The following is a 27,131-nucleotide window of genomic DNA, read 5'->3' as shown; positions in this document are numbered from 1 at the left end:
ACCAGTGGTCAGGAATGATGGGAGTTGTAGTCCCAAAACATCTGGAGGCACACTGGTTGAGAAACACTGGCATATAAGAATACTTTTGAAGCCATCGGTTTCCAGTTGAGGTCAGGGATTAACAATGCCCCTTTGACTGTGGGTTAGTTGAGATAAGGGTATTCTAGAAATCTGCTTTCAGTTTCCACATAAAGGAATTTGAACTCCTTTTAAAACTTCAGTCATAAAATTATTGTCAGGTAGTATGTTGGATCCATTATTCAAAGTGCCTGTTTAATATCCCGATAAAATAAAAAGGGCCTGCTGCTTCAGGTCAGTAGAGGTAATGGTAAAGGACCCCTGGACAGTTAAGTCCAGTCAAACGGTGTTTCTGCGCACTCTGGTTTCCATCACGGTGTTCCATTGTGCCATAAGTGGTTTAGTCGTGCTGGCCACATCACCTGGAAAGCTGTCTGGGGACAAACGCCAGCTCCCTTGGCCTTAAAACAAGATGAGCGCCACAACCCCATAGTTGCCTTTGACTGGATTTAGCTGTCCAGGGTTCCTTTACCTTTACCTTCAGGCCAGTAGACCCATCAGGTCCAGTGTCCTGTTCTCACAGTGGCCAGCTAGATTCCTATGGGAAACAGGACTCAAGGACAAGAGCACTCTGCCCTCCTGTAGTTCTAGCAACCGGTTTTCAAACGCACACTGCCTCCAAAGGAGATCACATAGCCACTATGCCTAGTAGCCTTGATAGCCATATCCTCCGTGAATTTCTTTAATCTTCTTTTAAGTCATCCATATTGATGGCCATCAAAGCCTCCCATAGGAGGGAGTTCCAACATTTTACTATCCGCTGTGTGGAATAAATACTTTCTTTTATCTGTACTTAATCTCCCAACATTTAGCTTCCCTGGATGACATGAGAAAAACTTTTCTCTGCCTACTTTCTCTGTGTCATGCATCATTTTATAAAATTCTATCATGCCACCTCTTACTCACATTTTCTCTAAACTCAAAACTAAAAGCCCCCAAATGCTTCAACCTTTCCCCACAGAGGAGTTGCTCCAGCCCCTTGATCATTTTGCTTGCTGGGAAATGGGGGGGGGGGCGCTGGAGGGATCTTCACACCATGGCGCCATGGCGCCATATATGCTTAAGATGGCCCTGGATCTATGGGCCTTTCTCAATGAATGACCTTTTACTTTTTTCCATCTCTCACTTTTTACCTCATCCCTATTTTGAATACAGAAGAAACTGCCTTAAAAGAAGACATCAGTTTTGTGAGGTTTTAGTGGACTGTTTCTGGGTTGTCCTTCCCTTTGAGAAGAACTGCTGCCCGCTGGAGTCCTATTTCTAATATACTTGAGTCATTGTCAGAGCATATAGGCCAGAGAGATATCATCTTTCATATCAGCATCTGACATTTTACAGCTTTTGCTAGTTCACCCTGAAAGGCACTAGGAGACAATGGGGTTTGCTTTTTATTAATACAAGATGTCACCAGTGGAACAAGCCACCAGATATAGCACTGACTGAATGCCAAATCAACTACAGAAAACCCACACAAGAGAGACAGCCTTTTCTCACACACACTTTCTGTGTTTATTACTGCCATTATTCACCATTTCATTCAGATAAGTTATCTAAATATTGCAGATGCAGTCCAATATGTATATCCTTGGAGTCCTTTCTGAGAATCGCTTGAGGTGACCAATAGATTTATCACTAGTTACAGGTAGGTAGCCGTGTTGGTCTGACATAGTAAAAATAAATAAAAAATGTTTCCCTTCCAGTAGCACCAACTATGTTTGTCATTGGTATGAGCTTTCGGGTGCATGCACACTTCTTCAGATTTATTACTGAACATCTGGTTTAAGAATGCTATTTCAGGTTTCAGTGGCAAGTGATAGGAAAAGAAACAGTAGAAGATACAGTGGAAGGATCCACAGGATGGTTCAAAGATTTGTTTTGCATCGGCTGAAGTTTAAATTTTAGCAATGCAGTGCATTTTCATAGCATTTGTGGAGATATTATTATTATTATTATTATTATTATTATTGTTATTGTTATTATTATTATTATTATTTTACACTTTATTTATTTACTTTCAAACATTACAAAATCATATGAACACAAACAAGAAATAAAGAATTAAATAAAAAGGAAAACAAAACAAAAACGAAACATAAAAACAATTTTTTCAATTATGATTGTGGTAGCTACACAAAAAAGAAAGAAAAGAAAATCGCAAATGCTTTTATTTATTTTATTAGCATTTGTGGATATTTATTATTCTTTTATGCCTCAGAATGATCGTAGGTGGAAAAAGACTGCATTCTAAACCACACAGGGATCATCTTAGTGAAACTTGGGGTTTCATTTCTCTATTAAGTGTTGCTCAAGAATCATCACATGTGGTAGTGTATCAATGTTATCATAAATGGTACCACTGACTTGAGGTCCAAGGTCTTATCAGTATTGTCTCATGTAGGTAACTTCTTCATCAGTTCCAGATTCCTAATGGGATTCTAATGAGAGACAGAAGACACCCATAGCACAGGCTGCATATAAAAATGTGCAGGTTGCAGAACCCATCGAAGAATTTTGACTAGTTTTCTATTATTATTAAGCTTTGTGTATTTATTATTAACTTTGCTTCTCTCAAAAATATTTGGATGTGTCGCGAACCTCCAAATGCATCTCAACATTTTTTGTGTAGGCTAAATTTGATGGCTACTTTAGGTTAAGCTCAAAAGCAGATGTTAGTAGGAGGGACTCACGAGTCACAAGTCTCTGCAGAGGGGGATTAAATTTACAGAACATAATGTATTACTGGAGGTAAATAGCCCTGTCACATAAAATATCATAAAGTTCCATGATGACCCTGAAAAATATAACAGCATTATTCCTAAGTGACTGAGAGCTCTCTTAGCAAGTCAATGCATTATTATTCGTCTCATCAGAGGTCATAAATGACAAGCCAGGTGAAAATTTAAAGGCCTTAATTGCATACAAAGTTGGTACATCCTGAGAAATAGCACCATGCTATAAATATAATTAGTATACTTAAATACATCTGTAACATTAATTTTAGAATTATGTATCCCTTTTTTTATTTCTCGCTGTCCCTCTCTAATTACAAGAGATAAACGAAACCTGATAGCATTTTATGTACTTGAGTGGAACACGGACCATCCACATGAGCAACGCAGCGCTGACTGGATATAGCAATACTTAAATTGATTTCTTTATATTCTAGTAAGCATCAAGATTCATGGTCCTTCACAAAATTACACTGACCTCCTTTTTATGAGAGTTTATCTTTACCTCTTCACTCTTCACTGGCACCTCATGGAAAATCAATTGTGGTGTACAACACTGTCTCAGAAATCCAATGATTTGGAATATATTGCTTTATTTATATTGCTTATTTGTTTATTTGCAAGGTGATGTTCCGCCACCTCACAAGCGAGCTGCCCATAACTTTATTGGGCTTCCCCTACAATTCTTTAGATATGAACAGGGAACTTGGAATGATAAGACAGGCTCAATTCTGCACCCACTGAAATTCTAATGTGCGCTGTGAGTGAGGCAGAATAACAGACTTATTTTACAGGGGACAAATGTTTCAATGTATTGGATGACAGGTTTCAGCAGACCACTAGTTCTGAGACTTGGAGAGCAACCCCATGCACGGCAAAGTCTCAGAGTGCATGCTATGTGCCTAACACCTTTGCAAGTACTTTGTGGAAATAAAACCGATCTCTTCTTGCCTTAAGAAGCCCCCTGGTCATTTGAGATGTATGATTAAAAAACCTTCTGGAAAGAACTGTCATAAAATTTACCAGAAACAATAAACAAGCATGCTGTTATTAAGATAAAATCGGATACATAAAAACAATCACTCAGACAGCTTTTGAGGTTTACTATTGCTTTCTTGATGGATCGTTAAGCTAGCATACAGGAGGCCTATCCACAGGCCATTGAAAGTAAAATTAATTATTTTGCAATACGTGCATCAATACTTTTGATATTGAACTTTCTTCAATCATATGTGAAGAATAAGCTTGGAATGTCAGTGAAAATTCACACTATCCTTGGGGGTAACCAGACTGTAAGGTAGACATATTCATTAAGACACTACATCTGCTGAAGTGGTGAATGCTGACTTGATGTCACCAATTTTACATGTATTGATATGAGTTGAGGGGCGGGAGTGGGCTATATGCTGAGGCCCTCCCACACCTTGGCTCTTTCTAATCCCTGGATCCAGCAAGTGGTAACATATCGGCCAGGCAAGCTTCCTGGTGAGGCCTGAGTGATGTGCCATTAAAGGGAACAAAGGGAAGGGGCTCTGTATGAGAAGGCAAAGGGGTGGGCACTTACGGATAGTTAGAAGAACAAAGCAAAGGTGAGAGCAGAAGGTTTCAAGTGATGTGAGCTAGAAGAAAATCCAGGTCTGCAGCTATGGAGGAAGCAACTCTTGGGGTGTTAATGCTGTGAACCCCTTCATCATAAACTCAGGTTGCATATATATATATATATATGTATGTATGTGTGTGTGTGTGTGTGTGTGTGTGTGTGTAAATAAACCATATATCATAAATACACCACAATCTCTTTTGTGTCAGGATGACTATATAATTACCACCAGTATCAGAGGAACCATGACTCTTAATATCAGTTTCTGAGGAGCAACACCAGGAGAGGGCTATTGTCCTCCTGTCCTGCTTGTGTGCTTCCAATAAGCATATAGCTGACCACTGTGAGAAACAGGATCCTAGACAAGATAGGTCTTTGGTCTGATCCAGTAGAATTCTTCATACATCTTAAAGCCGCCTTGCAGAACTTGCAACCCAACATGCTGAACACACCACCAGGCATAACTTCCCTGCCTATCTGAAACTTGCAAAAAGAAGGGTTGCCAAGCACTGGTGCATGGGCTGGAGTAAGCAACACAACCCCATGGCTTGTACATCATGTGGAATCCCACATGAAGGCATTTGTACAAAAGCCAAAGTGAATTTTCTGGGTATGTCTCCAACAGAGCCATTTTGGATGTTGGCAAAAGCAGTCTTGAAGTATCATGCCCATACACTGTGTGTGTAAATGAGCATACATTTGTGCTTACATGCGTGTATTAAACAAGCCTGGACAATTTGTAACCCATGTATGACACACATAATAAATCTGCTATTGTTGCATTTTTCAAGCCACAAAAATTGGTAGTGGGAGGCTCCCAACCATTTAGTAATATAATAATAATAATTTTTTTATACCCCACCCCTCTGACTGGGTTTCCCTGGCCAATCTGGGCGGCTTCCAACAAAATATTAAAATACAGTAATCCAACAAATATTAAAAGCTTCCCTAAACAGGGCTGACTTCAGATGTCTTCTAAAAGTCTGGTAGTTGTTTTTCTCTTTGACATCTGGTGGGAGGGTGTTCCACAGGGCAGGTGCCACTACCAAGAAGTCCCTCTGCCTGGTCCCCTGTAACTTGGCTTCTCACAGCGAGGGAACCGCCAGAAGGCCCTCGGCATTGGACCTCAGGGTCCAGGCAGAACGATGGGGGTGGAGACGCTCCTTCAGGTATACTGGACCAAGGCCGTTTAGGGCTTTAAAGGTCAGCACCAACACTTTGAATTGTGCTCAGAAACGTACTGGGAGCCAGTGTAGGTCTTTCAAGACCCTTGTTATGTGGTCTTGGCAGTCGCTCCCAGTCACCAGTCTAGCTGCCACATTCTGGATTACCAGTAGTTGTAGTTTCCGGGTCACCTTCAAAGGTAGCCCAACACAGAGCACATTGCAGTAGTCCAAGTGGGAGTTAACTAGAGCATGCACCACCCTGGCGAGAAAGTCTGCGGGCAGGTATAGTCTCAGCCTGCATACCAGATGGAGCTGGTAAACAGCTGCCCTGGACACAGAATTGACCTGCGCCTCCATGGACAGCTGTGAGTCCAAAATTACTCCAAGGCTACACACCTGGTCCTTCAGGGGCACAGTTACCCCATTCAGCACCAGGGAGTCCTCCACACCTGCCCGCCTCCTATCCCCCAAGAACAGTACTTCTGTCTTGTCAGGATTCAACCTCAATCTGTTAGCCGCCATCCATCCTCCAACTGCCTCCAGACACTCACACAGGTCCTTCACTGCCTTCACTGGTTCTGATTTGAAAGAGAGGTAGAGCTGGGTATCATTCGCATATTGATGAAACCCAGCCAAAACTGCCTGATGATCTCTCCCAGAGGCTGCATGTAGATGTTGAAAAGTAGATGTTGGTAGGCTTAAAAACATGGCTGCTGGGCTGTTTTCTGCTTGGTAGGTCTGTTGATAAGGAGTTCTAACTTATTTAAGCTTGTAGCTAACTGCAGCTAGGGAAATGAAGCACTCCTGTGTTTCTATTTATGCACAAAGGAGGAAATAAATCAGTTTTACAATAGCTGGATAGAACAAAGCTAAGTCAGAGAATTGATTAAGTCAGGTATTGACTTCTATGCCTGTGTATAGAAAGTAAAAGAGGGGGAAAATAATGTCACTTTGGCTATGCTCTTATTTATTTTATTTTTGCTGGAGTGTTATCAAACTAGCAGAATTTTTAAAAAGGTCAAGATCGTGACTGGATGCTTCACTGCATCCCTTTCCACATGGACATGCCATTTTGCTGAAAATATCAGGCACATAGATCAAGGCTTCACCAAAGTGAGTTGCTTGAACTAATAGGAAAGTCCCGTCTTAAATGAGTTTGAGGGTTACTGCAGCATAGGTTAATTGTTTTGTTACCCATAAAAAGGCCAAAAAGCATGAAGTCTACTCAAACAATGCTACCAGAACTACCCAGTGGGAGTACACTAAGAAGAAAAAAATAGCAGAGAAAATACAAATGACTATGTAAAACTCCTCTGAATTTGAATTTTGTTGATATGCTAGGGTCTCGTTAATTTTATACCTGTTGGGTGTTTTCCATGTTAGGGTCTAACCTCCGTCACTCCTATTCAGTTAAGAAAATCAGTGTATGTAAGTATACTTCTATGGACATTTTACTTGCAGGTTTGGGATATGTAGTCATTAATCTGTTGCACATCCAAATGCACATTGGAAGATGCATCTAAGTGCCAAAGTTGTTTATCTCTGGACTTTATTTGAAGGAAGGGCCAGATTTAATTTAATAAACACATAAGGCAATAATGCAATTATTATTTTTTGTTAGACTTGTTCATTTGATGGTATGAACCAGTTTCAGAACATTTTTGTGGGAAATAAATGGATGATATTTTCAGACAAATCCACTTAAAACTAAATTTAAAATATAACGCCAATACCCTGAATTTGGCAGAGAGAGAGAGAGAGAGAGAGAGATTTTTTCTCCATGAAATTATACACTGCTTGCATAACCCCAACAACTTCAAAGCAGTTTAAAAAAAAGTTAAAACAATAAAAAAGTACAACCCTATTTTAAAACATACAAAAGTTAAAATACTAAAACAGATTCAAAGTAGCCCAGAGCTAGAGCCTCTGCAGTACTAGCTGCAGATATAAATATATTTGGTGTGTGAATTACATCAGATAGAAAAGGAAATAAAAGTAAGGGAACAATTGTACATTTGTACATTCCTTCTGATTTATGCTATGCTGTTGTTGCAAAAGTAATGACATTTCCATAAGAAATGCTCCACATTTGAACATTTGTTTGTTTGTTTGTTTCTATCTATCACATTGCTTGGGGGAAATATTTTTTCTATTAAAATCATCAGGGAGTTAAGGTTCACCAAAGTGGCTCACTGACAAAGCTGCATACATTATAGTATGATGGTATTTAAATTCTATTGTTTTTTGATGTTTCTGTAATCCTCAGACGCCTTAGAAATAGGTTTATAAATAGGCAACTTGTGTAACCCCTGAATCATATTACTCTGTTGGCTTCTTGGCTAGTGGGTTTTTGAGATGTAGCAGACCCTCCAAGTGTCCCTATTTTCCAGGGACATCCGATTTAGAGAAGCCATCCCAGTTTCTGATTTGATCCAGGAATGTCCCATTTTCCCTTAGAATGTTCCTATTTTCATTGGAGAAATGTTGGAGAATATGGAGTTAACCAATACCTGAGCCATCTGAAGGGATTTTTTTTAATGCTTGATGTTTTATCATATTTTTATATATGTTGAAAGCTGCCCAGAGTGCTGGGGCAACCCAATAAGATGTATGGGGTATAAATAGTAAAATTATCATTATGGAATGGGACAACCCTATTTTCATCAGAGAAATGTGTGGGGGGGTATGATGTAGGGTTGTTTTCTATGAATTTCAACAAGTTCCTTTTAACTACAATGAATAAGACTTGAAAATAATATAAATGCTAAAACATTAATTTTCTTATTGTACACTGAATTATGCACCTACAGTTAAGCACTTTTTAATGCCTTCTTTTTTAATAAAAAGGGGGGGAGGGAAGCCCTTGATGAATGTGAAAAAGGAGTTTTATTCATCTGAAAAGTCTTATTTTTAAAAAATAAAGAAGAATGTATTAATTCAGAACAGCACTTAACATGCTTATTTCAAGCTGAACATGAAGCAGAATTTCTCTCTCGGATAGACCATTCACAGATTAATCACTCTGACTTTCAGAGGGGCATCACATATTCATACAAAATGAGACTGGCCGACAGAAGGCTAGCATAGCTTGCGACCCATTGAGCCAAACACAGATTATCAGACAGGCAGTTGTCCAGCCAAGAGCTTGGCAGCCTCCCCACCCCAAATCCAGTCTTCTTCTTTTTTCTATTTCTCAACAGACAGCAAAAAAAAAGAGCTAGGCCTAAGAAGTCTGCTGCTGCGGCTGACTGCGCTACTTCATCTTGGCAGGTCACATATTTTGCAGGCCTGATCTACACTAATGTTTTTATTGGCTGAGGATGCCACTAAAATTGTTCAGTTGTGTAATGTGCAAACATGCTTGTCACATATCGATGATTGCATATGTGACAGCCCTATCAGATCTTACCTCACCTGAGACACAAATGGTCCCTTCCAACTCTACGATCCTATGGTTCTACAAGACATGCTGTGTGAAGAGACCCAGATCTGTCAACAAGAACAGACCCTCCAAGTGTCCCTGATTTGGAGAAGCCATCTCAGGTTCTAATCTGATCCTGGAATTTCCCACTTTTCCTTAGGACATCCCTATTTTCATAGGGATAATGAGAAATGTTGGAGGGTGTCAGGGGACGCTCAGAGGCTTCACAAGAGGAGGGGGGGTGCCAGATCGGGTTACAGGGAGTCCCGGCCCTTCCTCTCCAGCAGTACATCATCCAGCCGAGGCAGCAGCGAGTCATCCAATGAGGTGGAAGGTGGGGAGGTTAGCCAGGAGGAGAGAGGGGTCAGGGATGCAAGCAAGGAGCCCCAGCTCCATCTCAGTGGAGAGGATTCTGAAAGAGAGACGCCAGTTCCGGTGCCTGAGCTGCGTCAGGGGATCAAACGCAAAGATGGTAGGAGGCGCTTAGGGGTGCCCAAGTTCCTTTGTTGGGGTCACAACAGGAAGGGGGCACTCCCAGATTCTGCGAGTGACTGAGATGGATGTGTTTTAGTTAGCTCTGCACTGTACATAGTTGGCACAATAAAACCTGTAAAAGACAGGCTGGGTTCTAGCGTCATTACTCGGGAGCAACCACCTCACATCCATTACAGAGGGCATGCAATTATATAGAATATATATGCATATATACTTCTATGACAAACTATCCAGGTGGTTTCAACACCCACACACAAACAGAACTGCAGTCAAAAAAGGCTCAAGGTATAAGCCTGACAGAACTGCTCATTAGCAAAAAGGGTACCTGGATGGAGTGCAATGAACTTTGCCTCTTCTTTCCCCTACAGTTAATGATCCTCAGCTGGGGGCGACCCATCCTATTTAGCCACCTGAGGCAAAAAAGGAAGGTGCCTCCTCCTGCCCCCACTGTACCCCACTCCCCCAGCAGTCAGGATCACTCCCCCCTCTTGCTTTTCTGCAAGGCATTCCTGTTTGTCCTCCCTGCCCCTGCCTCTTGTGAATTTCTACCACCTGACATGGGTGATTCACTCTTGCCTGAGTCATTGCTCTGTTCACTCCTGGGAGATCCTGGTTTGCAGTAGCATCACACCTATAATTACAAGGTGTGACCGGAGAGTTCAGTGAATGGTCACAGAAATCGGAGCATGAGAAATATTCGAACATACAATCGGCATCGGAAATGCTCACAATTGTGTATGGAGATGAATCTGTCACTGGAAAGACAGCGTATATGTAATGTAAGTGTTTCCGCGAAGGGCGGCAAACCATCGAAGGTGACCCTCGGTCTGGTAGACCATCAAGGAGCAGAATGGTGGCAAATGTTGACAGAGTTCGTGAGTTATTCATGCAGAATTGCCATTTGTCCATCTGAATGATGGCGAAATAATTGCATATTCCACATGAAATTGTTACTGAGCTTACTGAGTTGTCTCACACCCTCTATATTCTTGTGATCTGGCCCCACTGGATTTCCTTCTTTTTCCAAAACTGAACACTGAAGGGGACAGATTTTCCAACATTCCGCACGTTCAAGCTGCTGTGACAATGGAACTGAAAGCAGTATGAAATTTCCAACAGTTCTATGAATATTGTCAATGGTGCATTGTATCAGAGGGGGGCCTACTTTGAAGACTTGTAAGGTATATATGTTTGAATACTTCTCACTGTCTGATTTCTGTGACCATTCACCAAACTTTCTGGTCACACCTTGTAGGAACAGCTATACACCATTTCTATGGGGTGACTTGTTGGCTCAGCCCCAGTTACTTATACAACTTTGCAACAATTAAAACACCAGAGATGACTGGGGCAATTCAAACTTCTGCCCTTTAGTTATTCTTATCAGTTTCGGCAGGGGTGCACTTTACAAAATAAGATTATTAACCAGATCTTAATACTCTGCTCATATATATATATATATATATATATATATATATATATATATATGTATTCCTCCAAGCTCCTGTCAAAAATGCATTCCTTCCCCACTCCTCCAGCATTAATAAGACCAAGGCAAGTACAAGATAAACAATATAATGACTCATCTGGATTTCATTTCTACTACAGTAAACATTAATCTCACAGCCCTCTGCATAAATCAATACAGAATGATGATGAGGCTTCCTATCGCAATCAAACTTCTCAAGTTATTACTGAGCAAAGTTTTATTGGGGAAATTGAATTTTCAAGTGGAGAAGAAATTTTTGTTCCTGATAGTTATATCTAAGAATGATATGAGTGTCCAATAGCTCAATGGTTATTGCAATAAGTAGCTCACAGCTAACTATGTAGGTACTCTAGTTCAAAGTCTTCATCTATCATTATAATGTCAAAGGCTGAAGTTAATATTTCACGTTCCAAGTAAGGCTTGGAATAATGTTATTGCACTCCTGGTCATTTGTGGAACAAGAAAATACAGAATGAATATACCATTATCACAAATACTTCTTCTCGAGAGTCAGGACATATCCAGTTAGAAACTTCCATTTTTCACTAAAGCACTGAATAAGAAATTGCCATTGCCACAAGGCACAGGACTTTGCCCATATATTATTTGACCGTATGGATATTTCTGTTAGGTATGATGTCTTCTGTTAGCTATGATGTCTTCTGTTAGCTGTAGTGGATTGCTGGGAATGAATGTGTTACAGCAGGGCCACTTTGAACCATTAAACAAAGAACTGAAGATATACGCACATCTAACTCTGCATCTGGAGCACACACATCTCCACATGTGGTAGAGGAGAGATAAATGAGATTGGCCTGGGATGCTCGAAATAAGAATTGGAAGAGAAAGTGAAACCCATTTGTACTTTCTTTTCCTTGCCTCCAAACCAGCTCTCTTGCTTAGAACACCCAACCGCATTGAGAACATATTCATTTGATTAAGCCATTTAATCCAGCGTTCTGTTCCTCCAAGCCAGAGATAAACCAGCAGCCAAAGGATATAATCCAAGTTCTCATTACAGTTCTCCAATTCATCTGCTGAAGCAAAATGGCATGCTGTCATTCTGTCTACTCTATGCTTTGGTCAGCAATTGAAGGAATTAAAGGGTTCCTTACATCTATAACCCTTCAGGCCAAAATAAATAAATAAATAAATAAATACCTTCCAGTAGCACCTTAGAGACCAACTAAGTTTGTCATAGGTATGAGCTTTCGTGTGCATGCACACTTCTTCAGATACACTGAAACAGAAGTCACCAGACCCTTATGTATAGTCAGAGGGTGGGGAGGGGTATTACCCAGCATCTTATAAATAAAATACTTAGAATCAGAGGTGACAAACATAGCACCCCCCCCTTCTCTGTCTCAGGTTTCATTGCCTGCATTCCAGCCCCTTTAACTCAATGGAGTTTTTGGGAAAAGAAAACTAGCCAAACAGACCTATAAGCAAAGGTCTCTCTATTCCTACAGCCTCCATTTCTCCTGTAGTTTTCTCTCCCTTCAGAAGAGTCTTTCACGTGTCTATTACTCCATAGAATCTGAAAGAACAAAAGACTCTAATCACCACCCTTCCAAGATGGCAAATTTGCAACTCAAGACCCTCATCAAATGACCAAAGGTTGCATTGAGTTGAGAGTAGAAAACAATCAACAGTTAATCATTAAGTCATTTAGGAGCTTAAAGTCTCACATTATGCTGCAATGGAATTTCCCCATATTAAACCATCATCAATAAGTACACACATTTTCCATTGTTGTGTCAATTAAACCAATTATACTTAACAAGCCTAGTCAGGCACCAGCTGAGGGCTCACTGGCTCAACCTGTCACCCATTCAATCACTTATCCACCAGATACAACTTCCATTTGCCATGGCAGCCACCTAGCTACCTCACCTTAAGCCTAGTTTCTGAGACAGTTTTGTGGGTCTTTCCCCCCTCTCAGGCATCCTGCATGAGGTGATCAGAAGAAGGAAAAAATGCCTGCTATTTGCCACAATGTCTAGAAAGGACTTCTAAATTCTTTTTTAAAAAATGAAGTTTTGAACATTTTTCAAACTGTCCACTGCAATCTGCAGGAGTGGCTCAAACATTCCCAGAGACCAGGAGGCAGTGAAGAAGTCACTGGTAAGGGTGCCCTGCAGTCTGGCTAAGGTCTTAAACAGAATTCTCGGGAGCAAGTCCCACTGAACTCATGCTTACCAAGAAGTAAACATGATTGAGGGACCATTGCAGTGTTAAGCATAGAACCTGAAATTCGCCTTAAGGCTCATCACTCTGGCAGTGCCGTGAGTGTCCACACTGATAACAACTCTGTAGAGATAGGTGGGCCACTCAGTGATATTTTGTAATGTCTCTGTGAAGTCCGTTATTACGCAATGTATGAGCACGCATTTCCTAGAGTGATTCAAAAAGAGAAGGGACCTCAAATCATTTTAAATTCGTAAAAAAAGGATGAAAACTAACAATGTCTTCTTGAACAATTAATAATTAAGCTGTTGTGTTGTCATTGCATCTTTAGGTTTTGACAAATAGTTTCTCTGGCAGTTACTAGACCTGTAATATGTATAGACAAGCTGGCACTTGATAAATATTTACTTTCATCAGCATAATTCAGAAGTTACCATTTCATTCAAAGAAGCATTAATATAGGGGATGAAATAGACAATTCTCCTCAGAGCTCCTCATTAAAAAATGCACAAGTATAGAAATATAGAGGAATGTTTAGCCAGTGATATACTTTAACATTCAAAGCCATTCAAAATCAAGATTTTGACGCTTGCTTACCGTCACTGTGGATGGCAGTATAGCAGCTGGTCATGTGGAAACCCTTGGCCCTTTCCTCATTCTGTTCTAAGGTGTCATTCAGTATTATCAGATGCTCTCTGTAAAAAGTTGTGGGAAAGTGGAAAAGTCAAGAAAATATTCAGTAGCTGGGCACCTGTATCCTGGTTTTTCTCAAGCTTTGCATTTCCCCTGTCTGAAAAGCTTGAACCCAGGATCTACAGCTATGAATGTGGTGCCAGAATGGTGTCTAACCATTCATCAGTCATCTGACTGACTGGGGCTCTGAAGTAGTGAACAGGGAGAACTTGGTTTGCAATTAAAGGCTAACTTACCTAATTCACACTTCCTAAAACAATACACAAATTAAAATGGATCTCTATAGGGATGGAATTTCACATCTGGATGCTACAACAGAGAAGGCCCTGCTGCAATTTCTCACACCACTAGTTACAAATGCCTATAGATCTATGAGCCTAGCATCATTTACAGTTCTAAAGGCACAAGATGGGTTGAGCCCTAGATGATACAGAATTTTATAGACCAAACTCAGCATGTAAATTGGATGCAGCAGCTAGCAGGAAGTCATTGCAGATTCTTAGGGATAGGCATAACATGACACATTGCAGTCATTTAACTGAAATATTTCCAAGGCACACAGTGCCATAGCTAAGCTATCTTGGTGCAGGGAGGAGTGTAGCTGGCAAACCACCCATAGCTGGCATGGGCACCACTTGCCACTGAAGCGGCTTGGATCTAAATAAATAAATAAATAAATAAATAAATAAATAAATAAATAAAAACATTATTGCATGCGGTGCTTTTTTTCTTTAAAAAATGCTCTCATTTTCCTACTCATATTGAAATACTGCCCCTCAATGAGGCCAAACTTAGATCCACAAATTGTTTAGGGGTATGCGTATCCCTGCACACACACCCAGAAAAAAGCACTGGTTGCATGCCACCCCAATCTCTGAGTGGTGTGAGATTCCAGTGGTTCAAGGCACTTATCGAGAGTTTGTGTTTCCTTTTGGAAATGTGGCACAGCCGAGACTGTGTTGTCTTTATGATATATGGTTTATTTACATATATATTTCAGCTGAGCCTATGGTGGAGGGGTTTCACAGCATTAACTCTCCAAAAGGGTCTTGTTTCTGTTAGGATCATCCTACTCTCGTGTAGGACCCTGGTAGAGACACGTGCCCGACTGAAAAGTTCTTTCCCTCCTGGTCTGTCATTCGGGAGCTTCAAAAGCTTTCTTCAGCCCAAACATCACAGCGACTGATAGGAAGCATCAGCACACTTACGATCCTGCAGAGTATTGACGGTTCATGTAACAGACTCAGTAGCTCAGCATCTTGGCTAATCTACTTTATTTACATATAATATAATACATTTGGAGCATTCTGCTTTAGCTCCTTCCTCTTTCTCATCAGACAGCAAAGAGAAAAAGAACAAAGGACAATAGTCCCACTTCACGGAACACAGTAATACCAAAACATCCTGTCTCCGTCACTTCCCACTCTGTGGAATGAAAACATACACCGTCATGTGATAGACAACAATCCCATGACTGCAAACACGGAGCAGGAATCCTAACACTTTCTTCCATAGCAACACCCTTGGATTCAAACAGACATCAAGCATTGCTCACTAACTTTGCTCTCTCTCCCTCCCTCCCTCCAGTTTTCTGCTTTCCTTCTAGGTCACATCTCTCCTAACCTCTCTATTCTAAATTCTGCCCCATCCCCAGTTGCTGTCTAGCATAAGCCCTTTGATCCTTTGTTCTCTTAATGACTCATGACTCAGGAGACTAGCCTGGCTTTATTAGCATTTAACACTTGCTGAATCCAGGGATTAAAAGTGTCTAAGAACTCATCTTAACACCCCAATACTTGATTAAATTTGAACATTTACTGGATTCAGGGATTAGAGAGGACTGGCATCCATACACTCATAACAATGTGTTAACACCTAGTGATGCCTCTGTCATTTCAGAGTGTTGTTTGGTATCCTTGTTGTTCCAGGTCTATGTAGTATCAGGAGTGAGATGTACCAGATGAAAAAAATCCAGAATTTGGAAGCAATTTTAATGGAAGCAGCCAAAGAAAAGTAAATCTATCTAGCTGGTGGCAGCAGTAAAGAAGAAAGAGGCCCGTGGTGTCACTGCAAATTATATAAGAATGAAGTCATGCAACCTTTTTGTTAGGGTGATAGAGGTGAGTTAATAGAACTGGATCTGTAATCCAAACAAAAATAAATGTATCTGATCTGAGGGTGAAATCTGAAAGAATTGGTTGAGCATGTTTTGTAGTATGGAGCAACAAGTATGCCAATTGGTTAACACCTATGGCATGTAGAACCATAGCTACCGTATCTGCTAAATACCCAGAACTGCTTTTGCAAAAACAACAACAACCTGGAGTAATAATAATGCTTCTAACGGGGGGTTGGTGGATAAGTAAAGGATTATCTTATGCATGCATACATACATACATACAAGCATACATACATACATACATACATACAAGCATACATACATACAAGCATACATACATACAAGCATACATACATACAAGCATACATACATACAGTGCAGTTTAAATAGTTTTTTTTTTTTTAAGCAGATGGCTGTCTCTCCCTCCCTCCCTCTCTCTTTCTCTCTCTCTGAAAAAAACCCGAACAATTATATGCATGGGGTCACAAAGAGTCGGACACGACTAAATGACTAAACAACAAAAGTGATACAGAAAAAGGAAGGTAAGTGAGGGGAAGAAAAACCAAAGATGTGTAAAAAAATTACACACACACAAATGCAATATAAGATACTCCTATACATTATTATATAAATTGATATAGTGTTGTTATCCTAATAGTGGAACCTCGGTTTTCAAATGTAATATTTTCTGGAAGACTGTTCGACTTCCGAAATGTTCAAAAACCGAGGATCGAAGGTCTGTCGGTAAAGTCAATGGGGGAAAAAAGAGAAATGCATGTTGGAAGCCGTTCGACTTCTGAGGCGCATTCAAAAACTGGGTTTTCTGTGTTCGGCTTCTGAAATGTTCAGCAGCTAAGATGTTCAAAAACTGAGGTTTCACTGTACTTGTGTAGATGTTAATAGCCTACTGCATTCTATATAAACTCTTTCCAAATGTTATCATACTTCATGCACAGGAGATTGTGGTAAACTGTAGACTAAAACATTTCCTTGGCATAGAAAATGATTTCGTGTTCCATTGCTTGCTGGTTTGGATGCATCAGAAACAAAAGTTATAACAAGTTTATCTATAACAAAGTTTTACACCATACTTGTAAAACAAAATGTGTTTTATTATTCCATACATCTGTCTTCGCTCCATTGTGGTTATTTGCACCAGAAACTACCATTCTCTCATCCCTTGTTATTATTCCATCCTTAAAACTTCTCCTTTTCTTTCTTCAAGCATAACTCAAACAATATTTAATTTGCGAGCATAGCATCTCTCCAGAGAGGTCTTTTAATTATTTGCTTCTTCTGTTACTTTCCTCCCCACCCAAACACCCATCAAGTTTAAGAATGAGTCATATTCAAATTTCAATTATGACAGGCAGAGTCTGTAGCAAGGCAGGGGAAGAAAGAAAGGAATCTCATCTGCATTTTAAAACAGAAGTAATTTCTATATTTGGAAACAACATCAAAGTCTTACTACTTCTCCCCCCCAGGAACAAGGGATAAGACACTCATTTGTTCAGAAGAATTTGCAATGTAATAAGCTGAACTATACTAGTAAGAAAAAGGGAGAGCTGCATAAAATGCTTTATAATCATGATTCTCTTCTGTTAATCTTTTGTTTTAAAATTGCACTACTCTCTTGTGGAAAAAAAACCCCTGCTTCTTTACTGTGAATACCACCAAGCATGAAAAATAAATGTTCATTCTGTTACTATTTGATTTTGAACCACTACATTTAACCAGGAACGGACCAAGACATATTGGCACCTGAGGCAAACCACAAATAGCATCCTCCCCTTCAGGAAAGAAGGGGTGTGTGAAGGCCTAAATTAGGAACAAAGGGGGAATAAAGATCCGCATCAGGAACAAGAGTGAAGAACTACATCGGGAACAAGGGGAAAATAAAGATCTTGTGAAGAGGTGTGTGTGAATCCAAACTTATGTTACGGCTTATCTCTCTATATCATGCCATGAGTATAAAAAGACATTAGACTAGCAATCTACATTGGGAACAAGGGATTGAGTGATGATTAATTCCCCCCCCCCCTTGTTCCTGATGTAATCAACCTTACCTAACAGATTCAGTGGGACTCAAATGCTGTTGTGGGGGGAAAGGGGGCCCACTCTGAAGCATACAAGGTGAGTGTAGAAACCAGGAGGGCCTAGAGGACAGCACCCCCAACTTCATCTCTTGAAGGGGGAGGATCCACAAGGAGCACAACACAGCCATTGTAGCCACTCTGTTGACAGCAGCAGCAGCAGTGGAATACATTCCTTGGAAGCCAATTCAGCTGCCCTTGTGGATTCTGCTGCCAGAAATGATCGCCTCACTTTGCCTCTTGCTAGAAGGAGTGGTGTGTTGTGAGCATCCCAAACTTTGACCCATCTGTCATTTATCATGTTTCTAAAAGGAATGAATCAGATGACTGATTGGATAGCCCAGAGAATTACAAGACCACACCACAAACACAGAGGCTGAGTGCCAAAAGATAATTTGCCAGGATGGAACCATGGGGAAAAGTAAAAACCATTAGCATGTTCAGGGAGATTCTCAAATTGCAGAAATCAGTTAAGAAACTTGGGGAAAACACACCACAGTTAAATGACCGCCAAGCATACTTGGTAGTAAAGGCGAAAGATTTATACGATCTGAAGAGAAACCAGAGTATTTTTACGATACTGGTTGATTTTCCAGGATGCTCTGAAGAATTCTATATAAAATGGGCTTCTCTCAGATTCCAATCCAATTGTCACAGCTGTGGTGGCAAAATTTTGTGCCAACGTTATTAAGATTCGGTCCACACAAATTGGTGGCACCCAAATGAATTCTTGATCTGAGGTAGAAAAGAACCCGATTTGCCGATGCCTTAATTTATGTAGTGCAATAAATAAGTAAACGGCGTTTCCATGTGCTGCTCTGGTTCGCCAGAAGCGGCTTTGTCATGCTGGCCACATGACCTGGAAGCTGTACGCCGGCTCCCTCGGCCAATAATGCAAGATGAGCACCACAACCCCAGAGTCGGTCACGACTGGACCTAATAGTCAGGGGTCCCCTTACCTTTACCTTAGTGTACCTAATGGAATAATGATGGTAAATCTTGTCTAGTTTAATTTTTTAGAATATATTTTAAACTGTATTCTTGATTGATTTTATGTTCTTAATATGCTGTGCTGGTCGTAGACATACATACATACATACTTGGTAGTAATGGAATGATAAGGTATTTACTTTCAGCCTTTTTCTTTTTTCTTTTTGACAAGCAACATCCCTGGAAATAGAAACACTATTATGCCATCACCTGTTCTCATTTTCCAGAGGCATCTTGGGTTTCAGCTCACAGCTTGGCAGCAGGCTGACAGAGGCAGCTGACCTATAGCTTGTCAAACTTATTAAAAAGAAGAAAAGTTATCACCGCACACTAGCCATGCCTTCTCATTATAATACCCCCTCCAAACGCACACATACACAAAGAAAAACAGAATCACAAATGTAGGCATCTTTTTTATTTTTTAAAAATTTTTAAGAGGAGGTTAAAAGTGGCTCGTGAGTAAGTGTAATTAACTGAAGGGGAAAATATTTTGGAGCAGGATCTGAGTGCTAAATAGATTCTCTTTAATTAATTTACTTCCAACTAAGAGTCTGGGAGTGATCTGGTGCTGGGGTGCAAACTAACTGAAGAATTTATATGGGGCATTTGGATGGGAAATTAATTAGCTTCTATTTAAATTCTGGTAATTGTTTCTAAATTTGCATATATAAATATCAATTAGTACATGCAAATTTGTATCTAATTTCTCAGTGGTACAGTTCCCTTTTTATGCTTAAATGTCCAGCCCAACTGAGAAAGGAAAAGGAGAAAACTCATTTGAGTGGAAATGAAATAGTCACCCAGTGACGTGTCATATGAGGCTGTTAGATTGCAGTTGACTTGGTGGACCCCAAAAATGGAAAATACCAGAATGCATACAAAGTAGCATTCGTCCGAAATATATTGGTGGGCCAGAAATAGTGCAGGTGTGATACAGAATATACCAATGCTAATCTAAATATATACTTTTGCTCCCAGGCAAATACTGAGGAGCAAATGTAGGAAAGGGCAAGATGCATATATTTTATACAATGTACATTGTTTATCATAATAAATTTACTTTGTATCTCTTGGGTACCTCTAATAGATTTTGGTGGGAACAATCTTTATCTCCTGTTTAGCCAAAAGGAAGATCAGGCTATTTTTGTTGTAGAAAATACCACAACACAGGGAAAATAAATCTGAAGCACTATTAATGAAATAGCCTTGAAATCGCTTCTAGGGGAATATGATTGGAGATAACAAAGCAAATGATATTCCCATCATCAAGGAAACCATTCAATTGCTTATTTTACTAAATAAAAAGCAAGCCATATATACACAAGCATATACAGAACCATGGCATTAATAAGGCATTTGATTAACCAATATTCTTAGTGGAATCCCATTAATTTCACAATCTTTGTTTTATATGCCATTTAATTAAATTGTAATGTTGGGTGCAGGAATTATTTCCTAGGTCCATAAAGGACAAATAAATGATTAACCATTCATTTTCCTGAAACAAAACAAAAAGAAAAGAAAAACCCTTTGAGTTCTGTGCAAATTTTCAACAGTAGATTAAATACCTACTATGTTTACTTAGGAAAAAAAAGGTAAAGGTAAAGGACCCCTGAATGGTCAAGGCCAGTCATAGGTGACTATGGGGTTGGAGCCAGTGTTTGTCCACAGGCAGCTTTCTGGGTCATGTGGCCAGCATGACTAACCACTTCTGGTGCAACGCAACACTGTGACGGAAACCAGAGCGCACGGAAATGCCATTTACCTTCCCGCCACTGCAGCAGTACCTATTTATCTGCTTGCACTGGCATGCTTTTGAACTGCTAGGTTGGCAGGAGCTGGGACAGAGCAACGGGAGCTCACCCCGTTGTGGGGATTGGAACCACCGACATTCTGATCGGCAAGCATAAGAGGCTCAGTGGTTTAGACCACAGCACCTCCTGCATCCCACCACAGGGAAACACAGCAATGTGCACAGAAGGATGGTCATTAATAAGACAGGAGGGCGGGAGGAGTCCTGCAATTATAATCCCAGTAGTGTACCAACAACAGGGCACACTGGAGCACAGACCAGAAGCAAATGTGTATTGGAGTAACCATGAGGTGCAACTTTTGTTGGGCTGCACCATTTAGGCTGCTGTTGGGAGAAGCCGCTTGTTTAAATCAGGCTTCCTCAACCTCGGCCCTCCAGATGTTTTGAGACTACAATTCCATAGCTGCCAAGTTCTTCCTTTTTTTAAAGGGAAATTCCCTTATGCTGAATAGGCTTCCTCACGAGAAAAGGGAAAACTTGGCAGCTATGTACAATTCCCATCATCCCTGACCACTGGTCCTGCTAACTAGGGATGATGGGAGTTGTAGGCCAAAAACATCTGGAGGGCTGAGGCTGAGGAAGCCTGGTTTAAATGCTCACGCCCATGTTAAAGCAAACCTCCCTGCATGTTCCAAGTTGGTTATCATGGTGGGGACTGATTTTGTATCCTGCCCTCTGATAAACTACATAACTTGTGGGTCAAGATTGGCTTGCAACCTGGAGGTTCCCCACCCTGCACAGGGTTGCTAATTTGGTGAGAGAAGAATTGCTAGGTTGGGAACCTCCAGGGAATGAAGGTAGACATTTTTCTCTTTTTTCCCCTGTGGGGGTCATAATTTAGAGGGCCATTTAGGTTGGGGAAAGGGTTAATGTCCTTTGCCACATCACCGCTATCCCCATCATAATACCATACCCGTGCCACTGTTTTCAAGTTCAACAAAAGGAGAGAGAGAGAGAGAGAGAGAGAGAGAGAGAGAGAGCCTGATCACTTATCTGCTGTGTCACACAGACTTGTCCCACAGTCTTAACATTTAAATCTGAAAATAACTGGTTATGCTGTAAAGAATCCTTATGAAAATAACCATATCCATTAAAAAAAAATAGATGGATGGCATAGCATTATTGCAGCACTTGTAGAGAATTACTTTTCTGTTTCTAATTTACTTCAAGGGATTGTGAAATTTGCTTACTGGCCCCTGAACAATTACCCAGCTGAAGAGTTAGGTAATGGAAAACTATCTGCGGAAGTAAAGAGTTCTCATTCCCCAAGCTGCTTTCCTTTCGAGAGCCTGGAGATGAGCAAACATTTATTTACTTATTAACTACCTGTCCATCCCTCACTTTAATACAATAGCCCTCCAAGGCAAGGCATGCTGACAGATAGGAATTTCCCCAAGGCCACCCAGTGAGCTTCAGAGCCGAGAGATTTCTTACAGTCTAGGTTTCCAGCATCCAAACCCAAATAACTTAGTTAGAATTCTAAATTAAGAAGCCTCAACGGTTTTGGTTTAAGAACACTTAGAGCACTTACAGTTTTATCATGCACCAAGAATGTGGGGTAAAGGGGGGCACCATGGAAGTGGTAAACAATTTTTACAGTCAAATGCCTATTCTCTACAAATTCACCTGGTCTCAATCCTCTTCCTCTCTCTGTGTGTGCCTTTGGCATGCATACAGGTCATTTCTTGATAGCAATAATCACTCAAATAACTGAATTGGTCAGACATAGGTGAATGTGAGAAATGGTCACATTCGGGCTGGAATATAAATACAGTGGAGGCAATGCCTTCCCCAAATGGTGATCTTCATCTGCTAATTAACCTTGAATTTCACTTTAGACAATATTCAGCAGTAACTCTAACTTGACTAAACGATCAAGTGGAGAAAATAAGCATTGTTTGTTTGTGTGAGCCAGCTCTCAGAGGCCTTATTTGTAAAGGTTCATCAGTTAAAGCTATAAAGAGACTTTTGCTGTTGAATGCTTATGCTGCTACATGTTTCTAGTTAGCTAAGAGGTGCAGTATCATACACAAAAATTAACATTACTAGGTTACAGCCCATCATCCATTATGATGAGACCTATCATATCTTCAATCTAGTTACTACGTAACAGAGTAATGTTATCAAAAGTACAGTATCTGTGTTTACTCAGTACATCTAGGGCCATTCATTTTATGTGTATACTATGACTTACACTCTCTAATTAAAAAGTACAGAATGGAATAGTTTAACTTGAAGATTCATTAATAAAACTGTTTGCTAAGTGGCTTAATAAACATATGCTGGGCACAGTTATATTCCCACCAGGAAATGTAAAATGCTCTTTAAAACAGTGAAATTACCATAATTGACAGAACACAGATGCTGTTTAATAATCTAGCCAATTGCATTCTCGATGGGAATGCTCATTAATTCTATTTTAAGACATAGTGTGATTCACCTGTATTTCAGATAATTAGTATTGAAAGCCAGGTAAGCAGAACAGTTAATGATGCAAAGTTTGATGACTTTGCTATAGCAGGAGCAATATTTAAAGTTTGACTACAATGGTACTCTCTTCTTCTCTATCAGGCAAAATGAATAGTTGCAAAACAAAGCATGTTTGCATTTCTCAAACAAACTGGATTCCATCTCTTCTTGTGAAGAGAAAAGCAATTCATTGGATCTCAACCCACCCCCTCCACAGAACATTGCAGTGGAATGTAGTGTGTGTTCCATCTTATAAAATGTATAGTTTCTTTGTTGTTGAAGTTATTATGAATGAATGTTGTTGATTTCACAGTGGCCCAAAGGTCATAGTGAACAATTGATGTGTATGTGTGTGACACATACACACACTCCCCTGTTTGTGCATATACACATTAATTTACCATCAAGAATACAAGCAAGACATCAAAAACGCAAAAGAGAAAAAGCTATATACAAACAAAACAAAACAAAACAAAAAGATACCTCATCTGACTTGTTTTTGTTGTTCATGTCTTTGTAAACACACCAGCAAAATTAACCATAAAATGAATTTACAGTAATATCTCTTCTAAGTGGCTGCAATAATTGTATCACAGCATGATGTGCCAGTCTATTCAACACAGAAACTAACAATTCTACCATTATCCCCACAAAGGCTACCTTTTAAGAGATAATGAGGCAATTTTTTCACCACTCCCTCTCTGTGCTTTGTGTTAAAAAATAATAAAAAAAAATCAATCTTGTTATAACAATGCTTTTAGCATAGCTTGAAACATCTAGTCTTGTCCCTTCACTCATGGGAAGATAGGTTTTCCTAATTTACCCCCCACCCCCGATTTCCTGAAGAACCACTGCTGTAAAACACACCACTTAAATAATGAAATATTAGTATTAAGCAGCATAATCCTATGCATGAAAGCGAAAGGAAAGTCCGATGCTGTAAAGAAAAATATTGCATAGGAACCTGGAATGTAAGAACCATGAGTGGAGGTAAGCTGGATGTGGTCAAAAATGAGATGACAAATGCATGTCAACACAGAGACAAATCCTTTCAAGTTCAATTGGCTTTATTGTTAGGTGGGTGGATCAGCCAATTTCCATTCCTTTTTAAGTTTTCCTTGGGTTCAGCCATTCCTTTGTGATGCTTTTAAAAGTCATGCTTAGATTTATACAGGTCCACTCCCCTTTCCCAGGGGCCGGCATTGCAGGAGAGCCTCCGGTCCTCCCAGTAACCCGACTGTAGGTGGATGGATACTGCATGTGTCACTGGGACTCCCAGCCACATCACAACTTTGTAAGGTTAGGCATTGGGTAAGCCTTGTTTATGGGAGGGGAGGTTGTTAAGGGTATCCCATTAAAGGGATCCAGGAGCATGGTTCCTGTCTGAAGTCTGGGAGTGGGCTAGCCCTGGGGGTGCCCCAATTTGATGTATATCATAGGGCTCCCCCTACTGGTGGTTTACCCTTATAAGACTCCCTGCACACAGGCAGGAGTCAGGATATAGTCCGGTTTCACTCAATGCCTAAGCCAAACCGTTCACATCTGTAACCGATACAGATGTGGCCTATTTTATCCCATCATAGGTGCCATCTCCCAGATTGAAAAATCCGGGGTTGGCGCGGCGCAGCACCGGAAGTCGCGCTGCGGCCATTTTGGAACTGGGCAGAGCAGCACCGGAAGTTGCTTCTATACATGCTCTGCCCATTTTGGAACTGGGCAGAGTGGCACCAGAAGTCGCTTCTACGCATGCTATGCCCATTTCCAAAATGGCCGCAGCACCAGAAATAGCTTCTGCACATGCAAAGAGACTCCAGACATGCGCAGAAGGAGCCTCCCCGGGCCGATAAGAATCCTGGGAATTTACGGGTTTTTTAAAAAAATCCGGGCTGCCAGCGGGAAACAGCTGGAAAAATGGGGCTTTCCCAGGGAATACAGGAGACTTGGCAGTTATATATCCCATTAACCTAAACATTCATGTCCATGTGTTTATTATCTAATGGAATCTCGCCACACAATGTTCTTCTACCAGGGACATGTACCAGGTAATCAGGAAAAACTGGAGTTTATGCAAACAGGCTTTGGAAGTCTGCAAAAGGATTTCACCATGAGCAGGTTGCTCTTTAGGAAACAAAGTCCCCTTGGGTAGGATCAGTTGCATAGTTCTTTTGATCCTGGGGTACCTGTTCCATTCAGGTCAATGGGATATTTATTATAATATATGTCATTTGCTGTTAACCTGAACCATTCAAAGTTGGTCAGCAGGCTGCAGCTATCAGTGTTGAGTGCCTCTGTCCTTATTTGTTTCATATAGTTGACACAAGGGAAAAGTCTCATGATCACTGCAAGGTTACATTGTTTACACTCCATTTCTCCATTCTTCAATCCAGCAGAGCAAGCAAATGTGATAAGGTTCCAAAGCTCTAGCGTTTGAGGCTCAAGTAACGTCTTAAGTCCCAAGTCTCTTGTCAGCCAATGATGGCATCAATCACACAGCTTGAAGAGTGTGATTTGGGTGTTATGTGGGTGCTTCTGAGAAAGTTCACAACTCTTATTTACAACCCTTTCCACTAGTCCCATTGAAATTCCTCTGGTGAGCAGGAATCTTCCATTTCAGCTTGGAATTTTGGTTTACTTGAAATTTGGGAACACCTCTGCTAAGTTGCTTGGGGGGGACCAAATCCTTAAAAAAAATTATAGAATTAGAGTTCGAAGTGACCCCCAAGGGTCATCTAGTCCATCCCCCTGCAATGCAAGTATCTCAGGTAAGGCATCCATAACAGATGGCCATCCAACCTCTGCTTAAAACCCTCCAATGAAGGAGAGTCCACAACCTCCCAAGGGAGACTGTTCCACTGTCAAACAGCTCTTAATGTCAGAAAGTTTTTTCCACATGTTCAGTCGGAATGTCCTTCATTGTAACTTGATGCCATTGGTTTGAGTCCTACCATTCAGAACAGGAGAAAACAAGCTTGTTCCTTCTTCCATGTGACAGACCTTAAGATATTTCGAAGATGATTTATTGCCTTTTTGAAAGGATGCAGGGAGTCAATAGAGCAAGCCAAAGTCACTGGGGTAAAATAGAGGGTCCCCTTCAGATGTCATTTTCATTGCAAATTCATGATTATGTGTGTTCACAATGGTACTGGGGCAGGTACACACAATATTGCTTTTAGCACAAATGAAAACATTTCCAATCAGTGCAAGTCCCATGACTTCTGGAACAGCCCAGGGGCTGTCTGGAAAAAACTCTTCCTATGATAATATTTCCATTCATGCCTGCTTACATTCTTTTTCCATCTCAGTCTTTGACACTGAGATGCCCACACTTCTACTGTGTGAGCTACTGCAGATTAAGGTATTGGAAAGGTAACCTATATTTTTACTCTCTTCCATGAATATGATAATGAATGCCATTTCCTAAAAAGTGAGAGACTGGTGGGCGGGGGCTTGTATAAATAACAGGAGATAAGGATACTTTAGTAGCTGGAAGCAGTGGGGGGTGCAAGAAGGAACTGCCTAATGGCTATTTTGGAAAGGCAGCCATGTGTTTTTGCCAAATATAAATTGCCACTCCCAAGAAAAGGCCTGCTGATATACACATATCCTTAGAGCTACAGAAAGGGCAAGAGGCAGTTTCAAGGATAAAACACATCAGAATAGGGGGGGAAAGGTAAAAAAATTAGCACATGGGGCTTGGGTGTTTATCATGGTAGAAGTCTGAACAATTGGAGGAGGGAGATCAAATGCAGGCTGCTATATGAAAATGTTTTCTTTTATAAGTTAATTCAA

At 40.5% G+C, this 27,131-nt stretch overlaps 1 long non-coding RNA gene across 2 annotated transcripts in view; it reads right to left on the bottom strand.

The window, feature by feature from the left end:
- Window positions 1-19,358, bottom strand: part of LOC118090440 (uncharacterized) — a 225,923-nt gene extending 206,565 nt beyond the window's left edge. Inside the window, exons 1-2 of one of the 2 annotated variants that reach the window (XR_015951338.1) lie at window positions 19,271-19,358; window positions 13,763-13,860 (exon numbers count right to left, since the gene is read on the bottom strand). This is a non-coding gene — a long non-coding RNA (uncharacterized LOC118090440). Of the gene's footprint in view, window positions 1-13,762; window positions 13,887-19,270 lie in introns of those variants that run through there. The other variant, XR_015951337.1, reaches the window with a different exon arrangement.
- Between the last annotated feature and the right edge of the window lie 7,773 nt (window positions 19,359-27,131).

Source organism: Zootoca vivipara, chromosome 8 (assembly GCF_965207765.1).
Source record: "Zootoca vivipara chromosome 8, rZooViv2.hap1.1, whole genome shotgun sequence".
In the NCBI taxonomy this organism is placed as follows: Eukaryota; Metazoa; Chordata; class Lepidosauria; order Squamata; family Lacertidae; genus Zootoca; species Zootoca vivipara.
This window is presented reverse-complemented; position numbering and strand designations above follow the sequence as displayed.